This window comes from Xiphias gladius, chromosome 19 (genome assembly GCF_016859285.1).
Source record: "Xiphias gladius isolate SHS-SW01 ecotype Sanya breed wild chromosome 19, ASM1685928v1, whole genome shotgun sequence".
Classification (NCBI taxonomy): Eukaryota; Metazoa; Chordata; class Actinopteri; order Istiophoriformes; family Xiphiidae; genus Xiphias; species Xiphias gladius.
In genome coordinates this window covers 17,394,100-17,400,321 of record NC_053418.1, presented here as the reverse complement: position 1 = coordinate 17,400,321, position 6,222 = coordinate 17,394,100, and positions in this window count along the sequence as shown.

The following is a 6,222-nucleotide window of genomic DNA, read 5'->3' as shown; positions in this document are numbered from 1 at the left end:
AACAGACCTGCAGCAGATTGGTTTTTCAGAGAAGCAGCACAGATGTTTGTTCCAGATAGCCTACTTTTTTAAATCCACAAGTGCCGTAAATCATAATTTTATTTGTTGTGCTCCTTATGCTGCTACAATCCAAGGATTCTCCCTTATGTCTGATGGACATCAAATTTGTCAGTCTACTGGACTGACATCATTCCCTCTTCCCAGCCATGGGCAGTTTACGTAATGTTCATTATTTGTTTCTGCCTGCTTATGACTGAATGAAATATGCATATGGTCTAGTGGGAGTCTTTAATTGACACACTGCTAAGGACAGTCTGAATATAGCTCTGGCTTGGTGACAGAGAGTCTGTCTATTTATTGTAGCTACACTGAGTATTTCATTTTAATTTAACTCACTTGGACAATGCATCCTGTTAGATACACTGGCACACATACTGAGTGGCTACTTACAATGCAGTCAAAAAATGTTAGGACAGATTAGGTTTAGGTTAGGTTAGGATAGGTTTGTGCTTGTTTGGGGTGTTAAGGGTGTTTATCCTCATTTTGGGGGAATGCTGTGGCACTGTATTTATTTGTATACATAGTTGACTAATTTTTGGATAGTGCTCCTAAACATGCAGATAAGGCAACCCAGGAGGGTTTTTATTTTATAGCCAACCAGTCAAAGGCTTGACTGAACAAGTCAGACATATGGCCACAGTACAACTAATGACCAGACTGAAGACAAAAATACCCCCTGAAACACGCAAGAAGTAAAGATAGCTGCAGTGCAGGCCTGGCAGAGCATCACCAGGGAGGATTGCAAATGTCTGTTGTTAGTAGGCTCGGTTTTGGGGACCACAAAAGTAAGTGTAGAACAAAAATGCAATAAAAAGATGAGAGAAAATGCAAATGACCCGCAAATTAGCTGGTGCACATTAACATACAATGGGGGGCAATTAGAAGCAATATTAATCATGAGGTTTTAGCAGCTAGACAAGCGGCATCTCTTACAGGTTTTTCACATTTTATTTAAAGTGCTTCTTTTGTTCATATTGCCACATTTAACATACGTAATAAATTTAGTGCACAATTTGATAACAGCATCTAAAAAGAAATTTAAGCTTGAACACCTGTCCTTCTTAGAAGAAAATGGAAGGGGTTCAAAAGTGAAAAGTGAAAGGGCATGTTGACCAAGGGATACATCAGCAAACTCAGCACACATAAATCAACCACTGGCATCTAGACAGAGCACACTGTAGTTGCCCTTTTATGTAAATTTTGATGGGTCGGCTTCAAATCTATAAACATTCATCTGTCGGTCTCAGACTCGGAGTTGATTTGTGAGCTCCAGTAAGTCAGCCACAGGCTAACCTTGACCTAATAGAGCTTACATGGTATTGAGCAGCTACAGCAGTGGGCCATTGTTGTTCTCCACCTACCATCTCCAGTCATGCCCTCAGGGCAGCTGCCATCACCATTCCACATTCATTCTGATCCGTCTCAGAGCAACTGGCACTGTAAAAAAGGATGTCTGGATGTCTGTTCCATTTTCCCATTGCTCACTGGAATTTTACTTTCTGTCTCAAGTTAAGTAACTTTGTGAATCTCCATCTCTCTGTTCTGTCTATTTTTGTAGATAGATAGATAGATAGATAGATAGATAGATAGATAGATAGATGAAGATTTTAAAGCACAACTTGATGACATCTGTTGACGATCCCCCTCTGTTTATTCAATCCTTTGCCGATTTGCGGTGTCCTCTGATCTTATGTGAGTGCCAGCCCATCAGTGCCCTCTCCTTCACTCTCGCTGTTTTCTGAGTGCTTCTCTCGTGACAAATGGCTCCTGACACGCACTATGACAGAGGTGGGCAGGCCAGGGTGTGAAAATACTATGCCAACACTCAGGAGGAGGCACACCTTGCATTCCCGTGGGTCACTAAGAGAGCTGATGCCAATGTTCTCCATTAAAGCACGGGCTTCCCTTAAGTCCTGTGACACAGAAGGTCGGTGAACTGTGAAATCTCACTGCTGACACTGACTTGATGTACAACTATAAGAGCCACTCCACATGAAGCACACAAATACTCAGTTATAAACATGCAAAGAAACATATACCACTAGCTGTAGTCGTACACCCAAGCACGCTCATTAAGCACATAGGACACTCCAGTGTAAGTGGGCTCCTGAAGTGACACAACAGCGTGGTCTTTTTTTCATCAAGAATCACTGCCCCTGCATTTACTGTATGGCCCTGCTGTCGGCTTCATTCCTACTAGGTCCAGTCGCCTCAAGTCTTCATTTGGCCTTGTATGGTGGTGCAATCTGCAGGACTGGGATCATCCTCTGTCTCTGTGTGGCAGTGTGACTGTGTCCTGTGGATCCTCTCAGACTGAGTTTAATAAGATTGCAGACAGGATGTGGCTAATCGTCTTTTGCAGGCAGACAGTAGACTGTATATGAGAGGGCCAGTTTCATACCTGCTGAGAGGTGGAGTAACCACTCTCTACCATGACGTCAACCCCTGACTCTGTACATGTGTGTGACAGAGTATGAAAAAGGAGCTTTCATACTTGTAGAGGTTAAATGATCGAGTCCAAGATTTAACCTCAAGAAGTCAATGCATATGTGGGTTTGTGTTCAGTTATTTGTCTGCACACCTTTTTTTCTTTGTCTTCATCTATGTATTTGTGCATGTGTGGTGGTGGTAGGTGGGTGGGTGGGTGGGGGGTTGCTGGGACTGACAAACTGGCGAGCAGAAGAAGAGCACGTGAAGGAGAACGGCAGGGGAGCCTGGCTGTTCTGCTCTGTTTCACCATAACTGCATTGTCAGATATGAGGATGGACACTGATTTGAGTACCGCAGGAGTCTGACTGGGTGTCGACTGAGGACTCTCATCCATATTCATCGTCATGTTATCATAAAACTCCATTGCCCTCAAAGACAGCACATGGAAAGATCTCCACCCTCCCGCGCCTTTGAAGACCATGACATTTATTTATTTATTTATTTATTTTTTGCATTTACTGACATTTTGCTTGTGAAACGTGAGGCAGTAGCATCATACCTTTTAATCTAATTTATAAAATTAGCTGCCTTGCTGTTAGAAATGTGACGGTAACAACCAACCCACATTGCTAAATGTGAATAAATTATCTATTGCAAGTGGTCATTGGATTTTGTCTGTGTTAGTTTGAGTAAAAAGATATTTTCTTTGTCCTCGTAGCCATTTATGACACAATGGAGTGGGCAGATTGCTTCAGCAACCATGGTTTGAGTGTGCATCAATCACCTTTCATTCTGTGTGGTTAGGATATGAAAGGTAAAGGTCATACATTAGATATAAACTGTAACACATCAGTGAGTGTGACAGGATATAGGAGCACATAGACTTCTTTTCTTAGTCTCTCTCTCTGTCAGCCTTCTCACACACAGAGATCACACAAACACACAATCACACAGACCGTACACCTTCAGCAATATCTTGACCATGTGTGTCAACCAATTAACCCCTTGGTGTCTTGCTTATGCGCTTAAGTGGTGAGTGTCTGAAGCGAAGCACACACATTAACACATATGTGCCAAGATCCTGGATCAGCTCACGAGCATTCTTCTCTTCCTCAACTCAATCAGGGGATGCTCGTAGGACACATTAGGACTTGTGTGAATAATTCACTGGATTAGCATAAAAGTTTAAAAAAGGCAGTGAGTGACACATGGACGGATAGCGTGAGCAAAGGTCCTTGGGAGTAGGATCCTGGTTTTGCAACATTACTTTCATGGGCTTTGTGAAACCTTCCCATGCCATGTCCAATGTTAACCTGGATGCTTAAATTTAATGTCATATGTGAATTACCAGTGGGAACTTCCTGATGTAACATGAAACTTTAAGTATTCATCTGAAAAAATAACTCCAATGAGCATGTTTCTGAGAATATGTCTCAGATCCTGCCAGAATGTGTACATACATGAGCTCAGATTAAAATCTATTTTGTGGATTAAAACTGCATGGAATGTGTCAAGCAAACCCGGAAAAGACATTGTGCTGATTACAGGGTTTATGTTTTGTATAATTTATCCATACCATTTAAGTTTCATGTTATCAGTGCACCATGATATTGTTGGCTTTAACTTTGTGTTGCTACTTGCAGTTATGTAGGCTCTGACAAAGATTTAAGATAGACCTTGAATTTATGATACTTTTTTATGTTAAATTTCATCTTGTCTGTTTAGTATATTAACAATCCACATGACTTCAGTTCCTCCTTCGCACAAGATGGATATTATGCTGCGGGAGGCAGCAGGTCCTTCTGTTGCTGAACAGATTTGGTGTGTGTGTGTGTACATATGAGGTGACATTTCATTGAGTGTTGTGGTGTATGTAAAACAGAGACTTTGAAACTGACAGAAGTATGAGGCCTGCTGCATAAGTGTGTCAGTGTGTGCAACACGCTCTTGGGTTTCTTTTTCTGCCTACCTACTTGCCTTGTAATATTCTAATCAGTGCAGAATGAGACATCCGCTGGCGTTGCCTCAATATGTGCAATTTCTGTGTGCCCAGCCTCTGTGTGTCAGTGAGTTACTAATGTGTTGAGCAGGCTAAAGCACAGTCTGCTGCTCCACATCTCCTTCACTTCCCAAAGGGAGTTGGAGAAGGCAGATTGGGAGGCCACTGTGGCATTTTATTAGTGGATAACTGTAGGTTTTGTGTGTGGTGGTTTCTGCACACATGTGAGGGATTAATGCATTTACAAAACAGTGTTAAATTACAAAAAAGAGACTTTGCACCTTTACAGATAAATACTGACAACTGATTCCCTAAAAATGAGTAGTTTACTGTTCTCTGCAACAATAAAGACTAAAAGCCTTTTCTCTATCCTTTTCATTTTGTTTTCCTTTTGTTTCTTCACTCACACTCACAGTGACAGCCAGACACAGTCTGACCATAAAATCTCTTCTACTTTTGCTGTGGTGTAGAGGGCTGTTTTCCACTTTCTTTTTTCAGAGGGCAAGCGGGGGAGTTTGCAGCTGCCACTCGAATGCACATATGGGCAGAGTGCTGGTGAGATGGGGGCAGGGGGGACAGAGAGCACATGGCCCCCTCAGTCACACTTTTAGAGAGAAGAAGCTCTCTGCATGCACAACTTCTAAATTTATGAAATGACGACAACTTTGACAAAGAAGACAAAGTAGGAGTAGAATTCACAGTGTGATATACAGCACGTTTGACTGCTTGAACTATGTGAGCATGATCTGGACTCTAGATGCAGTAATGTGTCTGGAAAAATCAACACTGGTGCTTTTGCACTGCCCCCATTATTTATCTCATGTTTACTGACACTTACAGCAGCATCAGCAGCGACTACTAAATGTCGGCCTTATGGTTTCTGAGCCTTTTAATAAAGACAGCATAACATGTCTCTAGAGAGCTGTGTTGCACCAGGGTTTGGGGTTAAATATTAGGTGAAATGTGGTCACAATTTTTCTCTTGCTGACATAAATGTTAGCACTCCTGTACACATACAGAACAACAAAGAATTTAACATTGTCTGTGTGTCTGTCTGTCTTTCTCACACTCACACATACACAAATATTAACAGACATTCAGAGACACCTTTTTTGATGTGTTTTTCAAAAGAGTTATGTGATTTTTTTTCAGAGAGCTGGTTTGGAGACTATATAATCCAATGTGTCCCCCTGCAACCCCAAGCATATACTTTGATTAGTTTCTTAATGATTGTGTATTGGAAGAGAAAAAAGGGTTAACTGGGACATATTGATTCCTTTTTTGGCAAAGATCGCAAGTCCTCTGCTATGGACTTATGTATTTAGACTTGATTCTTTAATTATTTTACATTGATCTATGTCATTGAAATTCTTTATGTAAATGCATTGGCATGTCATTGCCTAGCAACTTAGTCTAAATATGCCACAACTTGTTTGGGGATATAGATGTTGATTCAGGAACAATTGAAATGATTGCATTAATGTCCACCTTGTGTGATACCCGCCTCTAAATTTTGCATTGTAGTTCCTTGTCATACTGTTTGAAAAGATGCTTGTCCAGATGGGCTCTGGAGGGAATTAAGAGCACTCAAGCACAAGTAGAATGACAACTGATACTCCACAGACAGACTACTATCACAACTAATGGACTGCATCAATAAGACGAGATACATCCAGCTTGAGGTTAAAGAAAAGATTTTACTGATTCAAGTTAATAAGCCTAATTTTACCTGC